Source organism: Callithrix jacchus, chromosome 4, assembly GCF_049354715.1.
Source record: "Callithrix jacchus isolate 240 chromosome 4, calJac240_pri, whole genome shotgun sequence".
NCBI classification, from domain to species: Eukaryota; Metazoa; Chordata; class Mammalia; order Primates; family Cebidae; genus Callithrix; species Callithrix jacchus.
The window spans coordinates 60700400-60717426 of NC_133505.1; the positions used below are offsets into that span (position 1 = coordinate 60700400).

General features: G+C 43.3%; 1 protein-coding gene, 1 long non-coding RNA gene and 1 pseudogene across 5 annotated transcripts in view; 1 reads left to right on the plus strand and 2 right to left on the minus strand.

The window, feature by feature from the left end:
• Positions 1 to 951: 951 nt before the first annotated feature.
• Positions 952 to 2127, minus strand: LOC100399284 (high mobility group nucleosomal binding domain 2 pseudogene; annotated as a pseudogene).
• A 4184-nt stretch (positions 2128 to 6311) lies between these two features.
• The window catches only part of PAQR8 (progestin and adipoQ receptor family member 8), a 46179-nt gene continuing 35463 nt past the window's right edge, over positions 6312 to 17027 (plus strand). For 2 of the 4 annotated variants that reach the window (XM_035295888.3, XM_035295889.3), the window contains exons 1-2: positions 6312 to 6383; positions 8928 to 9083. The gene's annotated coding sequence lies outside the window, so the exon portion shown is untranslated. The remainder of the gene's footprint in view (positions 6384 to 8927; positions 9084 to 17027) is intronic. The other 2 variants (XM_035295887.3, XM_008994571.4) reach the window with 1 other exon arrangement.
• The window catches only part of LOC144582154 (uncharacterized), a 60132-nt gene continuing 56402 nt past the window's right edge, over positions 13298 to 17027 (minus strand). Inside the window, exon 2 of the long non-coding RNA XR_013534283.1 lies at positions 13298 to 14418. This is a non-coding gene — a long non-coding RNA (uncharacterized LOC144582154). The remainder of the gene's footprint in view (positions 14419 to 17027) is intronic.

Sequence of the window (17027 nt, forward strand, 5' to 3'; positions counted from 1 at the left end):
ACATGAAGTAAAATAAGCCAGGCACAGAAAGACAAACACCATACAATCTCACTTACTTAAATAGTTGATTTCATGGAAGTACAGAGTAAAATAATGGTTACCAGAGCCTGGGAATGGAGGGGGAAGTGAAGAGGGGTTGGTTAGTAAGTACAAACGTACAGATAGGTAGAAGGAGTTCCAGTGTTCGATACTAAAGTAGCATGACTGTAACTAATAAGAATATGTTGTATATTTCAAAACAGCTGGAAGAGAGTAGTTGAAATGTTCTCAACACCAATAAATGATAATGGTGGCTCACGTCTGTAATTGCAGCATTGTGGGAGGCCACAGCAAGAGGATCACTTGAGCGATGCCCAGTTTGAGATCAGCCTGGGCAACATGATGAAACCTGGTCTCTACAAAAAATTAGTCAGGCATGGTGGAGCACACCTGTAGGTCCAGCTACTTGATAGGCTGAGATGGGGGAATCACCTGAGCCCAAGAGGTCGTGGCTGCAGTGAGCTATGATCGTGCCACTGCACTCCAGCCTGGGAGACAGAGAGATACCCTGTCTCAGAAAACTAAAAATGAAAAGTAAATTGAAATTTAAAAAATTAATTAAAAAAAATTTTTTTTTGAGACGGAGTTTGGCTCTTGTTACCCAGGCTGGAGTGCAATGGTGTGATCTCGGCTCACTACAACCTCCGTCTCCTGGGTTCAAGCAATTCTCCTGCCTCAGCCTCCTGAGTAGCTGGGACTACAGGCGCGCCCCACCATGCCCAGCTAATTTTTTTTTTTTTTTGTATTTTTAGTAGAGATGTGGTTTCACCGTGTTGACCAGGATGGTCTTGATCTCTTGACCTTGTGATCCACCCACCTTAGCCTCCCAAAGTGCTGGGATTATAGGCATGAGCCACTGCACCCGGCCAAAAGTGTTTTTTTTTTTTTTTTCAAGCCAAACTGTATCCAGCTTTATTAAAGATACTTTCCATAAACAATCATGGTATTTCAGGCAGGACATGGGCAGACAATCATTAACAGTATACAACAACTTTCAAACTCCCTTCTTTGATGGACTACCAAAAATCAGAAAGCCACTATAAAACCCAGTGAAGTCTTCATCTGATGCTCTGAACAGGGAAAGTTTAGAGTGAGGGTTGACATTTCACATTTAGCATGTTGTTTAACAACTTTTCACAAGCCGACCCTGACTTTCAGGAAGTGAAATGAAAATGGCAGAATTTATCTGAAGATCCACAGTCTAGAAATGGAATCACTGCTCTTTTGACAGGTGCCATCTCAGTGGCATCACTGGCAAGTCCAAATTGCCTGACACACTGGTAACCAATGACTGGGGGTCAGGTCCCAACAGATGTCTGGGCTTAAGGGAGTTAAGTCTATGCTGAAAGACGGAAAGGGAGAAGAGGACATAAAAGTGAATTTGTTTTTCCATACCACAAGGCTTTTGTGTGCCAAGGTGGCCATGTGTGTCAAAGCCAGGGAATCCCTCCTCCTGGAAGCCAAGAGGAAGTCTCTCAAAACTAGAAGGGAAAGTCGTTTCCCCACATCAATCCAGCTTTGGAGACATTCTATTAGTGACATATGCCCCTTCCCCCAAAACAACAATGAAGTGTTCTGTGTGCTAACAACATAGCTTAAAAAAAAAAAAGAAAGTAAAACAAAATTCTGCATTTTTATAAAACTTCATAAAAATAGTATTTCAAACTGTACAGTCACCAGAAGTACACAGTTATCAAAAATGCGCACACTTCACTTGGCATCTCCAGCACCTTCGGCTTTCTGTGCCTGGTCTGTTTTGGCATCTCCATTTTCTGCAGGGTTATTCCCTTCCTTGCCATCATCAGCTTTTCCCTTTTTCCCTTTGGGTACCTTCTCTCCCTTTTTTGCAGGGGCCTTTTTAGGCTTGGGCTCTGGCTTTGGAGGAGCAGGTTTAGCAGACAACCTCGCGGATCTTCTCTGTGGTTCGTCCTCCACTTTGGCTTTATCTCCTTCAGCATCCCCTTCAGCCTTTCTCTTGGGCATGGTGGCGATGGCGGCGGGACGTAGGCGCTGGGCGTGGGATGCAGCCGCACGTGGGCTTCAGTCTGTCCGAGGGTCGTTCTCGCCTCCTCTTCTTCACACTGCTCCAAAAATGTTTTTAAGAAGATAGATGTTTGAGGTGACTGGTACCCTAAATACCCCGATTTGATCATTACATATTGTATGCATATGTAAATATTTACATGTACCCCATAAATATGTACAATTATTAGTATCAATTAAAAATTTTAAAATACATAAATTAGATAATACTTTAATAATAATATGAAAGCTTCCTGCTCAGTCCTTTTATCATTTATTCTTACAGTTTGACATCTGAAAGTCTTCAACAAGGAACTAGTTACATTAGAGAATGGGAGAACAGATACAAGGCTTCAAAACCTCACATGTGCCCCAGGCTTACTGAGGGCTCAATTTATTTGCTCCCTGAATTGTTATTTTTATAAAGAAACAAATAAACAAAAAATGACATAAGCAATTCCCAATGAAAATCAAATTCGCTTTAGTGAGCCCCTACCATTCCACCACTAAATGAGATAAAAGAGACCGACAGTACAAGAAAATCATGATTTTTAAAAAAAATCTGACTCAACCAGAGTTCTTTGGCATCCTGTATGCAAAATTCATATCGTGTTTACTTTTCCCAGTTGGTCATTTGACAGGATATCTAAATAGAAAAACTAAATATGGATGGCTATCTTATCATGGAATGTCAGGAAATTATGGACTTGACTTTAGGATAAAAAAAATACAGATATTCAAGTTTCCCCAAATTCTTCCTATGCAGTCCACTGGGATAGCATATCTTTTCTGCAAGTAGAAAGTATTGAAACAAAGATCCCATAAACAACCTCTTAAATAAAGTCACGGTCTTTTCACCCATTTAATCAAGCCTTCATTTTATGATATGTGGGTACAATTATTATTTCTGTGTCAGAGATAAGGATCCTAGCATAGAAAAGTTAAGTTACTGGCCAGGCATCCTGGATCCTGCCTGTAATCCCAGCACTTTGGTACCAACATGGCAAAACCCCATCTCTACTAAAAATACAAAAAAATTAGCCGGGTGTGGTAGCATGTGCCTGTAATTCCGGATACTCGGGAGGCTGAAGCACGAGAATGGCCTGAACCCAAGAGGCCAAAGTTGCAGTAAGCCGAGATCGTGCCACTGCTCTCCAGCCTAGGTGACAGAGCAAGACTGCCTCAAAAAAAAAAAAAAAAAGGAAGGAAGAAAGAAAAGTTACCTAAGGAAGGCTCTCACTCCCAAGGCAACACCTTTAACCACTATGCAAAGTGCCTCTCCTTTTCTCTGCCAAGATAGTAAAGAAATTAATGGTCCTCAGTCTTTTCATAGGATGTAAAAAGAAAAAATAGTAGAGCTTTTAAATAACTCTTCACGATAAGAGTTTTCACAAATAGGTCTACTTTTAGTATAAACCATATATACCAGAATGTTCCAGGCAAGTGGTTATAACTATTTCACACTTCCATTTCTCCGTGTTACAATAAGACTACCAGTTTCTACCCCTTTCCTATTTTCATATAAATGTATGAAGTTGAGTAATATGATGTCAGCAAACATACTTTGAGCTTCTTGGAAACGTGGTACTATGTCAACACAAAATGGAAGGTTTATAAAAACAGTGTCAGTGTGGTATGTATCCAATGTAAAATGGACTAAATTATTTTATTAGAGATTGGGACAAAAATAGCTCTTTAATCTTATCTATTTTTTCATCGTTTTGCATATTGCCTGTGTCCGTGGCTTTCAAGGTCAATCTTAAATAGAAATAGGTCTGATAACGTGTTGATTGGATTAGCAGTTTATCATTCTCCTTATTGAGTAAATACTGCAATATCCAAGATCTCGCCTGTTTCCAGGTTTTGGAAAAATCTCAGGTCAAAATTTTGTTGCCAGATGGGATTATTACATAGAGGAAAGTTGGCGTGAATTTCCATATACCAAAGGCCATCCTAACTGTCTTTTAAATCCAACAGGCTTTTATTATAATTTAAAAATAGCCAGGTCACTCTAGGACTTTTTTCAGTGTTACCCAAACGTCCCTTTTACTGCCCAAACAGAAGTAGGCCATTATATCACAGTAGAAAATAAAAGAGGCTAGCGTGTGAGACCCAGGTAGTTTTAAAAGGCATGAAAGATGAGAGTCACCATTCTTATCTAGTGGCTCTGGACAGCATCACTTACAAACAGTACTGCCTCATGTACAGATAACAGTGCCTGACACTCATTATCTTTATCCAAAAGGCAGAGGTGAACAGAACACGTTCCCATGCATGTTCACATCTGCCTTTTGGATGAAGGGCAAGAAGAAAGGAGCATTTACCATTGAGAAAGAATTAGAAGACTTATTAGTCTCCTTTTAAAACTTTACATTCCACACAGAGTAACTCTTAGGGAGAATAACGCTGCAAAAATAATCAGCAATGTATTTCAGAGGTTCATCAGCTACTGCCTGACAGCTCACGTTAGTTGGATGGAGGCTCTGGATAGGTGTTTAGATTTGCTAACCTGTAATTTTGTTTCTAGAGTGGCCCAAAGTGGAAGGAGTTTTCACTCCCTCTCAGTAAGCCCTATTGTACAATTGTGACTTCTGGCCTGTTAATATTGACTGCCAGGTTTTTGAGGATAAGGGAGAGTTACCTGACATCTTTGGGGTGAAGGAGAGATGGAGGGAGCAAAGCTGCCAAAGACCTCCTGTGACTTTCCACTAGTATCCACCTATAAGTGCTGGACCATGATTTCCTGGGGAGAGCAGTGGCCCTAAAGACAGGCCCCTGGGCTATTTCCTGGCTCTGACGCAGCTTCAAACCTGCCATGTAACTGCTCAGTCTAAATGTATTCCTTTATGGAACTGAAATAATCCTGCTAAAATAACCTACTTTCTTTGCTTCATGATGTTTGGCTAAGAATAAGTAGCTGGGACTATAGGCGTGTGTCACCATGCCCATCTAATTTTTGTATTTTTTGCAGAGACAGGGTCTTGCCCTGTTACCCAGGCTGGTCTCGAACTCCTGGGTTTAAGCAATCTGCCCACTTTGGCTTCCCAAAGTGCTGGGATTACAGGTGTGAACCATCACACCTGTCTAAAATGTTTTGAAAAATAGACACATTGTAGAAATGTGAGATGTTGTGTGACATGTCACTGAAACAGGGTAGTATAAGAGAAAAGTTTTGGGAACTAGCAGACCAGAATTAGGCCTGTCTCAGAAAAGTGCAGTGGCGCAATCTCAGCTCACTGCAACCTCTTCCTCCCAGGTTCAAGCAATTCTCCTGCCTCAGCCTCCTGAGTAGCTGGGACTGCAGGCGCGTGCCACCACACCCAGCTAATTTTTGTATTTTTAGTAGAGACGAACGTCTCACCGTGTTGGCCAGGATGGTCTCCAACTCTTGACCTCGTGATCCGCCCGCCTCGGCCTCCCAAAGGGCTAGGAGGCATGAGCCACCGTGCCTGGCCCAAAGAAAGCTTTTTAAAAGCAAAGGCAACTTGATTTGTTAATTTATCATCCAACTTCTTAAGTGTATTTTTCTCATGGTAAAATAGAGAACATTGTGGGTGAGGAGCAAGTTGGGAGATGGAATTCTCCCCGCCGCCCCAATAGATTGTATGTGTGGGTCGCTATTGCTGGGACCCACTAGGGTTCTAGACTGAGGCACAGGGTAGTAGTGGGTAGAAGTGGGATCCTCGGCAGGGCAGTGTCAGATGTGTCTGTGTGATGTAGTAATGGGAGAGGCACGAGTCTTGGGCGAGTGTATCTTAGGGGTGTGGAAGTGTCTGCAAGGGCCTCCGTGGTTTGTCATCACATGATATGTCATGGGCATGACCCTGAACGTTCACCCGAGGGTGGTGAGAGAGAGAAGGCCAGGATTTGAATCAGTCTTGACAGAGCAGATGAAGTTATTGTTTTTTGCCCTTCCCAAGGGACTCTGGAAATGGCCCCCTGGGAGGTGAATTCTTGGAAAGAATACGAGGGCAGTTAAGACGCCTCTGTCTCAAACTCTCCGGGTTTTTTGCAGCTACCAGGGACTGCGAGGGTCTGCGTCCTGGGTGGAAGGAAGCGGCGTCAGTCAACTTCCTCGCAGCGGCTGCAGCGGCGCAGGCAGCGGCGGAGCGCGCGGGTCTGCGCATCCCGCCCCCAGGTCGGGAAGGGGCGGAGCCGGGCGTCACCCGCCCCCGGCGGTCTCCTCCCCTCGGCCGCTCCCCCGAGCCTAGCCCGCCGCGGTCATAACCGCCCGCGGGAAGCTGGTGGCCGGGACCCCGAGGCGGGAGTGCGGGCTGGGCCGGGTTAGGCTGCGCGCGCGGGCTCGGCCGCCGCCCCTGCCGGTGAGTCCCGCCGCGGGAGGCGCGGAGCGGGTCGAGTGGGGTATCGGGACTGCGAGGTCGGGGAGCCCCGGGGCCCGAGCTCGGGAGGCGGGGACGGCTTGATCGCGGCGTTGGGGAGTCCTCGCACCCGATCCCGGAGGGGAGGTCCAGAGCCGCAGCGTTGGGGAACCCGAGGCCAGGGGCCGGAGTTTAGGGTCCCTATGTTGAGTCTCAGAATCCGAGCCCGGAAGGACGACGGGTCAGGATGTTGGGGAACCCTGGAGCTCTGAACGTCTGTAGCGGGGTGGCCAGGACTACGATGCTGGGGAGACATGGAGCCCGAGCCCGGAGAACTGGCGGGGGTGTCGGGGCCGCAGTGTTGGGGAGCTTGAGCCCGGAGGGCGGGAGATTCAGGACCGGGACGTGGGAGAGTCCAGCAGACGGAACTAGGGCGCGCTGTCCGCATTTTCGGGGCGCCCTCCGCAGGGCGGAGGGGAACGGAACTCTGGAGGGGAGTGCGAAGGGGAGGAAGACGGGGGCGGGAGGGGGAGCCCGAGGTAGGAGAGCCTCGGAAAGAGTAGAGTGGGGCTAGGCATGAGGTTTCGCCGGGGAAAGATGGAGGGGGCTTCTCCGAGTGGGTGGGCGCAAGGAGCGGAGTAGTGCTGAGAGCCGCGGGCGGCTGGTTAATGGGCAGATGCTGGGGCTTGGCGGGATGGGAACGCCGCGGCGGGGGGTCGGAGGTGGCTGGTGGGGCCAGAACGCTGGGAACGTCTGTCTCAGCTATGGGAACGCAGCGCTCTTGGTGGAGTAGGGTCGTAAACTACTCGAGAGGGAATCTAATCTGGAGAGCAAGACCAGGCATCCCCAGAGGAGGGCGGGTGGGGACCTCGCATTCAGCGCGCTTGGGGAGTATTAGGAGCCTGGGGTTGGGAGGCTGCTGCACCTCGCCGACCCGGTGCGGGGACCTGGAGGCAGCCGGGAACCGCAGCTTCCTGTGCAGCTGTGGGTGCTTCAGGCACCGGCAGATTAGCGGGAGGTTCAGGGGCCTTGGCAGGCTCATTGTCTTGACCTAAGTTGTATCCCATATTTTTTTCTTTCTTTTCTTTTCTTTTTTTTTTGAGTTGGAGTTTCGCTCTTGTTACCCAGGCTGGAGTGCAATGGCGCGATCTCGGCTCACCCCAACCTCCGCCTCCTGGGTTCAGGCAATTCTCCTGCCTCAGCCTCCTGAGTAGCTGGGATTACAAGCACGTGCCACCATGCCCAGCTAATTTTTTGTATGTTTAGTAGAGACGGGGTTTCACCATGTTGACCAGGATGGTCTCGATCTGTTGACCTCGTGATCCACCCGCCTCGGCCTCCCAAAGTGCTGGGATTACAGGCTTGAGCCACCGCGCCTGGCCGCCTCCCGTATTCCTGAGCTGGGTTAGAAATGTTTTGTATGGAAACCCGATGAGAAGAGCCTGGGCTAAAAAGAATAGTTACAGAGTCAGATTTCAAATGTGCAGGTAATACCTACCTGTGTGTGTGTGACTTAGGGATAACCCATATAATACAGGTTATGTGTGACTTTTAGACCCACGTGTACTTCTTGTCCAGTACTCTGTGAGATGCTGCTTCTGTGTAAAAACGAGGAAAATCCACAACCCATGCACACACCAAACAACGCTCACACACACACTGCCTTCCACAGTCGAGTAAACATGAGGGTATTGTGCAGTTTGGGATTGTGTCAGTGAAGACTCCTGTTCCTGAAGTTAACAGGAGTTGCCTGCCTGAAAGGTGGACTGCCCTTGACTTGCCCTGTTAAGATCATCCACAGCCTGTTCCCAACCCCGAATTGCTGCACCCTTGACCAAGTCAACTGGAAGGGAGCCAGACTGCTTAGGACCTCAGTGGATGAGTATCCAAGTGTGTATCTAAAAACAAAGGACCAAGGCACAGCTTTTGTTTTTGTTTTTTATTTGTGTTGTTTGTCCTTGGGTGCATGTCCTTCAATTATTAAATGTTGACTATCTTATATTAACTAATCTTGTATTGTTAATTATGTATGGTAATTAGTTCAGTTATTTGGTGTAACAAATATTCGGTGTTCCAATTCAGGAAGACCCAGAGTGGAGGAATCTTGTTAAGTATATCCATTGAAAGGATATGTTACGGTTATGTGTGGGGGTGGGGTGGGTTTTCTTCTGGTGCATATAGGTCCATCTTCTGACACACAGATTTGAGCGTCATTGGAAGAACAAGGATTATTTTGGCAACTAGCATTTGTTGGGTCTGTTTATCAATTCATGAAAAGGAAATCTCTAATAATTATTCAAGTTAACAGGACAGAAAGTGATTTATTCATTTTACAAGAATCATTTCAGGACAAGCATTTTTCCATTAAGGGTGTGTGTATGCCTTATTGAGTGGCAGGACCTTGCACCAAAATCTGCATTATCATTTCTGCAGCAGTATACTTACTCACTTGGACGTAATACTTGCTGATGCTTCCAGTTCTGTATCCAAATGTTAAAATAAATATGCCAGTATTTATACATTCAAATCAGTATTTCTCCCCTTCAGAAACCTAATCTTGGCAAGCTGTGTACTAATTCTAGTGATGCTGTCACTGCTGAGAATAATTTTGGAGCTCCTGCTTTGGAGTTGCCTTCAGAGTTTGCAACACATTTCCTGATTGCCTCAGTGATGGCCAACCTTCCTCAGCTGGGAAACAGCCAGGTACTGTGCAGGGCCAACTTGAGCTTCCGAGGTGGGGAATAGAGGTTGTCAATATGAAGTATGCCCATTAAAGTAATGAAAATTCTTTTGAAGGACCAGCAGTTTTAAAAGGGACATTCAGATGGCCGGGCATGGTGGCTCATGCCTATAATCCCAGCACTTTGGGAGGCCAAGGCGAGCGTATCATGAGGTCAAGAGATCGAGACCATCTTATCAACAAGGTGAAACCCCATCTCTACTAAAAATACAAAAATTAGCTGGGTGTGGTGGCGCGCGCCTGTAGTCCCAGCTACTTGGGAGGCTGAGGCAGGAGAATTGCTTGAACCCAGAGTGGAGGTTGCGGTGAGCCGAGATCGCGCCATTGCACTCCAGTCTGGGTAACAAGAGCGAAACTCTGTCTCAAAAATAAATAAATAAAATAAAAGGGACATTCAGTAACGGCATGGAGTATGTGTTTAGGATTGGAAGGAATTACGGTTGGTCCCTGAACAACACCGGGGTTAGGGTCTCCCATCACCTCCACAGTGGAAATTTTGAGTGCAATGTTTAACTCCCCAAAAACTTAACTGTATTTTGAAGCACAACCTTCCTTTTGGTGTTTATGCTCTGGTATGTTTCTGGTATGTGTATAAAGTAATTGGTCCTGTCACTTTATTGTAGCTGATGGCATATTAGGCTAGAAAAAGTAAGCCTTTCTTTCCTCCTTCCTGATACTTGTTACTAGGCAGCCTCCATCACTGTGGATTTTCACAGAAAGCAAAACAAAAATACAAAAGACTTGTTGTCTCACCAAAAAAAAAAAAGGAACCCAGAAAGCCATTGACCCCAGCTGTAGGTAATGCCTGGTGCTTGACTTTTGATGTGAAAGGATCTGTAGAAGTAAAGACGAGAATGATTTCTGAACATTCATTTCAACTTTGAGATTTCATGGCACACAGTATAAAAAAATGAGCTGAACATGTCTCTTTTTTAAATCCCCATTTTTTTTTCAGGTTGTGTATCATAAAGTGTCACACAGCCACTGCTTGAATCTTGATCTAGCTGTGATTTGGGGCAAGTTGTTTCATCTCTTTTGGCCTCAGTTTTCTTACCTTAAAATGAAGATATTAATGAGTATGTACCTCATGGGGCTGTGATAAAGATAAAATAACACTGATGCTTGTAGAACACTTAAGTTCCGTGCCCAGCACATCATGAGTGCTCAATAGATGGTAGCTATTCTTGTTAGGAATACTTACTAATCATTTGTAATTAAAATTCTTTTGAAGCCATATGGAAATTTATCATTTCCCAGGTAATGATATTCCCTTTGGCTGGATTTTGCAGCTAAATACAAAGAGAACATTTTGTTTTTTGCCCTCCTGGTCTTTTAAGAGTTTTTAACGGGTAACCTTAAAAGCAACTACAATTATTTCCTTTTTATTTATTCAGAAACGAGGAAACACAGACTCCAAATAAATGGGGTCAGTGCTCCCAGTTACTTTCTTTTGAATTCGTATTTTTTTTTTTAAATGAGCATTCCATTTATGATTTTGTATTAGGTATAACAGTTTGGTGTGGTAATGCAAATGTGAAAGAAAAGAGTTTAAAAGCCTCTCTAATTTTTTTTCCTTCATCCGGTGAAAATATTATTCTAATGAAACAGCTACAGTTCTCTTGGCATGTATTGAAAGAGATGATTCTGGTAAACATTCCCTTCATTCCAAATATGAGTTTTGCTCTGCTGCTTTTTTTTTAAACAATAGAGAAGAATAGCCTGGCACTGAAATCTCAGCTCTTCTGTAAATGTCAACGCTTTTTTTTTTTTCACGTTTATAAATTTTATTTACTATATATACATACATTTATTAGAAAGATGGGAAAGTTTCATCGTAATTTTAATCAGATGATTGGGGCTGCTATATAATAGTTAATGTTTTCTGAAATGTTGACCGTTTAGTGAGAATTCTCTGTTTTAAGCAAGCAAATGCTGAAGATGGAGAGGCTCAAGACACAGGCTTAGCCTTTCAGAAGTTCACATCACGTGCTCTCTTAGGATGATGCATGAACAAAAGTTTCTTCTCCTAATGGCCTGTGGAGCTAAGGATTAATATGGATTCCACTACATGATCTTTTCCCTCAATTTCTCCAAGAAGGGTAAATAGGTGGATCTCTCAATAATGTTTATATTTTTGAGGTGGATTAACTCTTTCAGAATTAGATCCCGATATGCACTCAGAGGCCATAAAAGGAGATAATAACTAAAAAGGTACTTAGTGAATTACAAAGTTATATATCTGTAGGATAGGGTGTTATTATTGCTGTACCAAACTTTCCTGGAATGTTGTGTTTGGTTCTTGCTCTGTCTTCTGAGTAGCAGTTTATGTACTTGTAAAGTACCAGGAAACAATATACATTGTGGCTTAGACTAGAGCCTTGAATCTTTTTTTTTTTTTTTTTTTATTCCAGAGAAGGAGTCTTGCTCCATCACGCAGGCTGGAGTGCAATGATGCGATCTTGGCTCACTGCAACCTCCACCGCCCAGGTTCAAGTGATTCTCCTGCCTCAGCCTCCTGAGTAGCTGGGATTATAGGCGCATGCCACTATGCCCAGCTGATTTTTGTTATTTTTAGTAGAGATGGGGTTTTACCATGTTGGTCAGACTGATCTCGAACTCCTGACCTCGTAATCTGCCCATCTCGGCCTCTGAAACTACTGGGATTACAGGCTTGAGCCACCGTGCCTGGCCTGGAGCCATGATTCTTAATGGGGAAAAGTGGGTGGTGAATTTGCCCCTTTCCCCCAGAGGATGAACTTTTGTGATGTCTGGATTTCATTGTCATAACAGGAGGGGGAGGGATGTTACTGGCATTTAGTGGAGACCAGAGATGTTGCTATCCATCCTATAATGCACTGGACAGCCCCTCACAACAAAGAATTATCTGGTTCAAAACATCCGTAGTGCTCAGAAGCCCTTGGCTAGATTGTGGGATGTGGAGTAAGGATAAACCTGCATTAGCACCCTGACACTACCAGTTCTTAACTGTGCCACGCTGGGTGTGTTACTTAATCTGAGTATCCATAGAATGCATATCTGAAGAGATGTGAATTAAATGAGTGTGTACGAAATGCTCAGCACACAGAAGGATCGCAATAAATGTTAACTCTTAGTATCATGACTGTTAGTAGATGGAGGTCAAAATCCAAAGACTGTGCTTCAAACAGACACAGCTTTTATTTACAGAAAGAATCCAGGTTTCTTGTTTTCATTTGTGCACCCAAGAGTAGGGCAGGGGCACCGACTTAGGGCCTCCAGCATCCCTGGTACCCTCTGCATTCTGGCCTAGGTTCTGCCAGACAGTTAAGTGTAGTCTGCAGATCAACCAAGCAAACAGGACAGTCCCCCAGACTTGTGTAGTTGAAAGATGAGTTGAGGATGGAGGAGCTTTCTGTTCCATGTGAGCTACACTTGGAAGGAAGAGATAAGCCAGGAAGCTCCTTCTGATTGAACTTATGTCCCAGGCCTCTGAAGACTCTTCTCAGACCCCTGTCTAGACATGATCAGAGAATTTCCTCTGCTGTGTGAGGAGGTCTGGCCATTTCCCCTTCCTTTTGCTTTGCTTTAACTAGATATGGTGGTTCATGAAGTCTGTAATCCCAGCACTTTGGAAAACCCAGACAGGAAGACAGCTTGAGCCCTAAGAGTTCAAGGCCAACCAGGGCAATATGTCAAGACCCCATTTCTATAAAAAAATACAAAAATTAGTCAGGTGTGGTGACACGTGCCTGTAGTTCCAGCACGCACCTGCACACACACACACACACATACGCGTGCGCACACACACACATGAGCCACATGAATGAGTAATCAACTCAGCAACAAGCAGATCAGCAGCAGGGTGGAGTGGAGCAAATTCTGTGCACAGAGAATGTTTAGCAGACAAGGATGTAAATAAGTAACTGTTTTTTTTAGCTGTGATCTAGAAAGTATTGGTACTGTGGTTCTCAGTCCTGGCTATAGAATAGAATCACCTGGGGCTGCCTAAGAATATTGATGCCCCAGCCCCACCCCAGACCATTGTTATTAAGTCAAAGTGAGTAGCTCCTGGGTATCAGATTTTTTAAATTTTTGGATGATTCTGATGCCCATTGTGAGTTGAGGGTCAAGGACCACTGCCTTGTTAAATGAATGACTTGCATTAAAAAAATAAGAAAAGGTAATTAAAAATATCTTAGTAACAAGTATTGTTTTATTAAACTTTTGTTTAGTCCTGGGTGTATGCTGGCTTCTAATTGGTTGTGGTCAAAGTTTGAAAAACATTGTTTTGGAAACTTAGAGGTGTTTATAGTACTAACAAATTACCTTGTTGAATATTTCTGTGTGCATATCTGCTGGACAGTTTTCAAAGTGCTTTTATATATTTTCTCAAATATAACTTTTGCTACCATCCCATGAGGCATAAAGAATGATATGGTTTAGCTCTGGGTCCCCTACCCAAATCTCACCGTGAATTGTAATAATCCCCACATAGCAAGGGCTGGACCAGGTGGAAATAATTCAATCATGGCGGCAATTTCCCACATGCTGTTCTCTCCAGATCTGATGGTTTTATAAGGGGCTTCTCCTGAAAGAGATTTTTCTTTCCTCAGTGTCTTGGAGTGGTGTAGGTTTCCCAACCATCTAGGTGGCAAATAAATGGTTCATATTTTTCTATGTGAAGAATATTCAATACCATATCAGAGCAGTATTTGTTGAATGAGAGAATTAGTAATTATGATGAACGTTAATATACAATGGAGGTAATAGATGACTTCAAAATATCGAGACGAGTTCACGTAGGGAAGATCCAAGGCTGGTTCATCTCTCTTTCCAGGGTAACCTGGTTCCTGACTTTAATCAACCGTCAGTTCCTAGGGCCGTAAGAATTTGAGAAAGACCAGAGCTAGGGTTATTGATTTAAGAGCTTGTTGATTTTGAAATGCAGCTAATAGTAGAGATGGTGACATTTATCCTTCTAGGGTCCAAGATTAAAAGGAGCAAAGAAGAAGGAAAAAAATCTCTATTATCAAAGAATAGAGAATTGGGTGCTTTTCAACAATATTGTAAAACTCTGTATTTGCCGTGTCCGTAACAGCTGCTCTTTTGAGTCCAAGAATACCAAAAGGTTCAAAATAAATCCATCATCAGGAAACTGGAGGTGAGCTACACTTACCCAACACAGGAGAAGATGGAAATAAGATATACATACTCTGCTGAATAATGTCTGTGGATCTTAATTTTGGGAGAAATGACTTTTTATTGGTGAAAACTGTCTTCTTGTTTTCTTCTTCAATTCATAAAGAGAATTTGGTAAATCTGTATAAAATATGGAAGAAAAGAGCAGATAGTATATAGTCAGTGGTGGAGTGTAATGGCTGTCAAATTAGAAAATTTATATTCTCCATGGTGAATTAATTCCAGAAATCCCATCTTAGCTTTTTGATTCCTGCACTTAAGCAAGGTAAAGGCATTACTTATTCCCTTGAGTTGTCAGAGCCCTGAGCACTTTAGAAAGTGGAATTTGTTTCATGGACTAATACCGAATTGCCTGCAGTACTAAAATACTACCCAGATAGGTTCAAGAATGTCATTGAAACATTTCAAGAAGGTAGAAACTGATTCATCAAATCTTGGTTTGATGAAGAGGTTCCAGTTAATTCATGAGGTGCTATAGGTGTTTTTTGGATTGCACGGCTTTTTTTTCCTCCTTAAAACATACCGAATAATGACTTGTTTATGACTTTTATTTCCAGAACTATTGCCCCCTTCTGAGAAGCTGCTGGTCTGAGGGTCTCAGACAATGTTTTTGTCTCATCTGGGATGTAAATATGTTAGACTTTTGTAGCTCTGAAGAATCACTCTAACTCAGAGGGACACTTGGGAGGGAGAGGGAGAAAAAGGCAGTAGATGTTGTTGGGGCATAAATGAAATAAGGCTGGAGCAGCAGAGGTGGGGTTCAAATAGGAAATTTGTCAATTCATTTATAGGGATTTTTTTTGTCTACTTCATAAGTACCCGACACTCCTAGATTCCTTGAAAGATCTAAGAGAAGTGTAAAGCATGTCTTTGTGTGTTTAAGGAGCCTAATACGTTTGGAGTGTCTGCTTTTTTTCCATGAAAGAGAAAACTTTAGAGTGTTTATAATTGCGTGTAGAACTCGGAGGCACTGGCAGTAGGTGCTGTGCCACTCATTGTGAGACAGGGCAAAGTCAGTGGGAGCTCTTGTACTTTAAGTGTAATTCAGGAGAAACAACCTGAGTGAGATCTTGAAAGAAGAATAACATCTAGAGAGGGAGACATTTATGATGGAAAACATGGCTTCTGCAATAGCACAGAGGCAAAAATCAGAATAGTATATGGTGTGTAAAGCCCTGAGGAAATCACTTTATTTGTCTTCATTTATCTTCCTATCACTTGGTACCACTTCACATGTGTGTGAGTGTTTACTCCCTGTCTTCCGTGATGGATTGCAGTGGTCAGCTACATAAGGAATACAAAGAGCAGGACCTCAGATTTAGATTCCCTTTTGCAATTGGGTGTTTACAAAAAGGAAAAAAAATGAAATCATTCATTAAAAAAATACTTTTTAAGGGTTTACTTTGTGCTTGGTTGGCACAGTTGTAGGCACAAGAGATACAGAGATGAACAAGGTCCCTTCATGCAACATACATTCTCTTGGGGAAGGCAGACAATTAAACAAGTAAATCAGGAAATAAGTGTGTAATTTTAGGTAGTGAAAAATGCTATAAAGAAAAATAAATCAGGATAAGGAGAAAGAGAGTGCCAGTTTTAGGTAAGGATAAGATAAAGGTAAGATTTTACATTAGCTCTTGGCTTCCTTAGAGAAGCCAAAGGCCACTGAAGTCTTTGCTAATGGAGTTCCAGCTTTATTCTATGCGTATCTTGTCCTCTGACCCTCTCAGCAATACACACGCACACACACACACACTGGACAGTCAAGTATTTCATAATAGTAATAATAATGATCTTGCTAGACTTGAATTGGAACATTTTTTTTCTCCTTTTTACTTTCTGTAAAATGTTTTTAAGTTTAAAACATACTGTCACAAGACCTTTACAGAAGAAGCATGAATTGCACACGAGAGGACACGTAGGTACTGATGCCAATAACACTGATCCATACATCATCTCTGTGGAAGAGAAGATTGAACACAGCTGCACCAAAATGTTGTCATATGAAAAAGGAAGAAAATACTAAACTGTTTATAAGTATGTGGCTGTGATAAAACTCATGGCCTAGAGAACCACTGGGTCTAAATATTATCCACATTCTAAAGGAAGTAATAATATATCCATGCATACATAAAAGCATACAAGGACATAAAATAGCTACCATGTTTGGAGCAATCACTGTGTGCCGGGCATTGTGCAATGTACTTGCCTTGTCTTTGGTCACTGCACCAACCTTAGGAGGGAGATGTCCCAGTACAAATGGGAAACAGATGAAGTGGTTAGTGCAAGTCTATTACAGTTAGTGTCACAGCAAGGATGGCAGATTCCTTGTTTGTGTGTGGGGGCATGGAATAGAGTTTGGGAATGTTGGTTTAATTAAAGGATTCCTTGGAGTGCCTATCTAACCTGGCATTACTCCAGGGTAGAGTTTCCTGTCTGTCCAGCTGAGCACCCTATCTAAGAATTTCTAGAAGCTGGGAATTTCTGGGGCTGACTCTGAATGGATGTAACTGGTTCCCTGAACCCATTGGAGGCATGGAATGCATAGAACATTTTTTCACCATTTCATATTCCTGTACAACCACATACATGTCCATCAAGCAGCTGCACGAGCCATTAAAACTTGGAAGTGCTTAGTTTTTGGCTGGGGATGACAGCAGCTCAGTGTGGAGCCATCACCAGCTCACTAAAGCTGACTTGGAACTCTGACTTGTGATTATGTGTATCTGTAA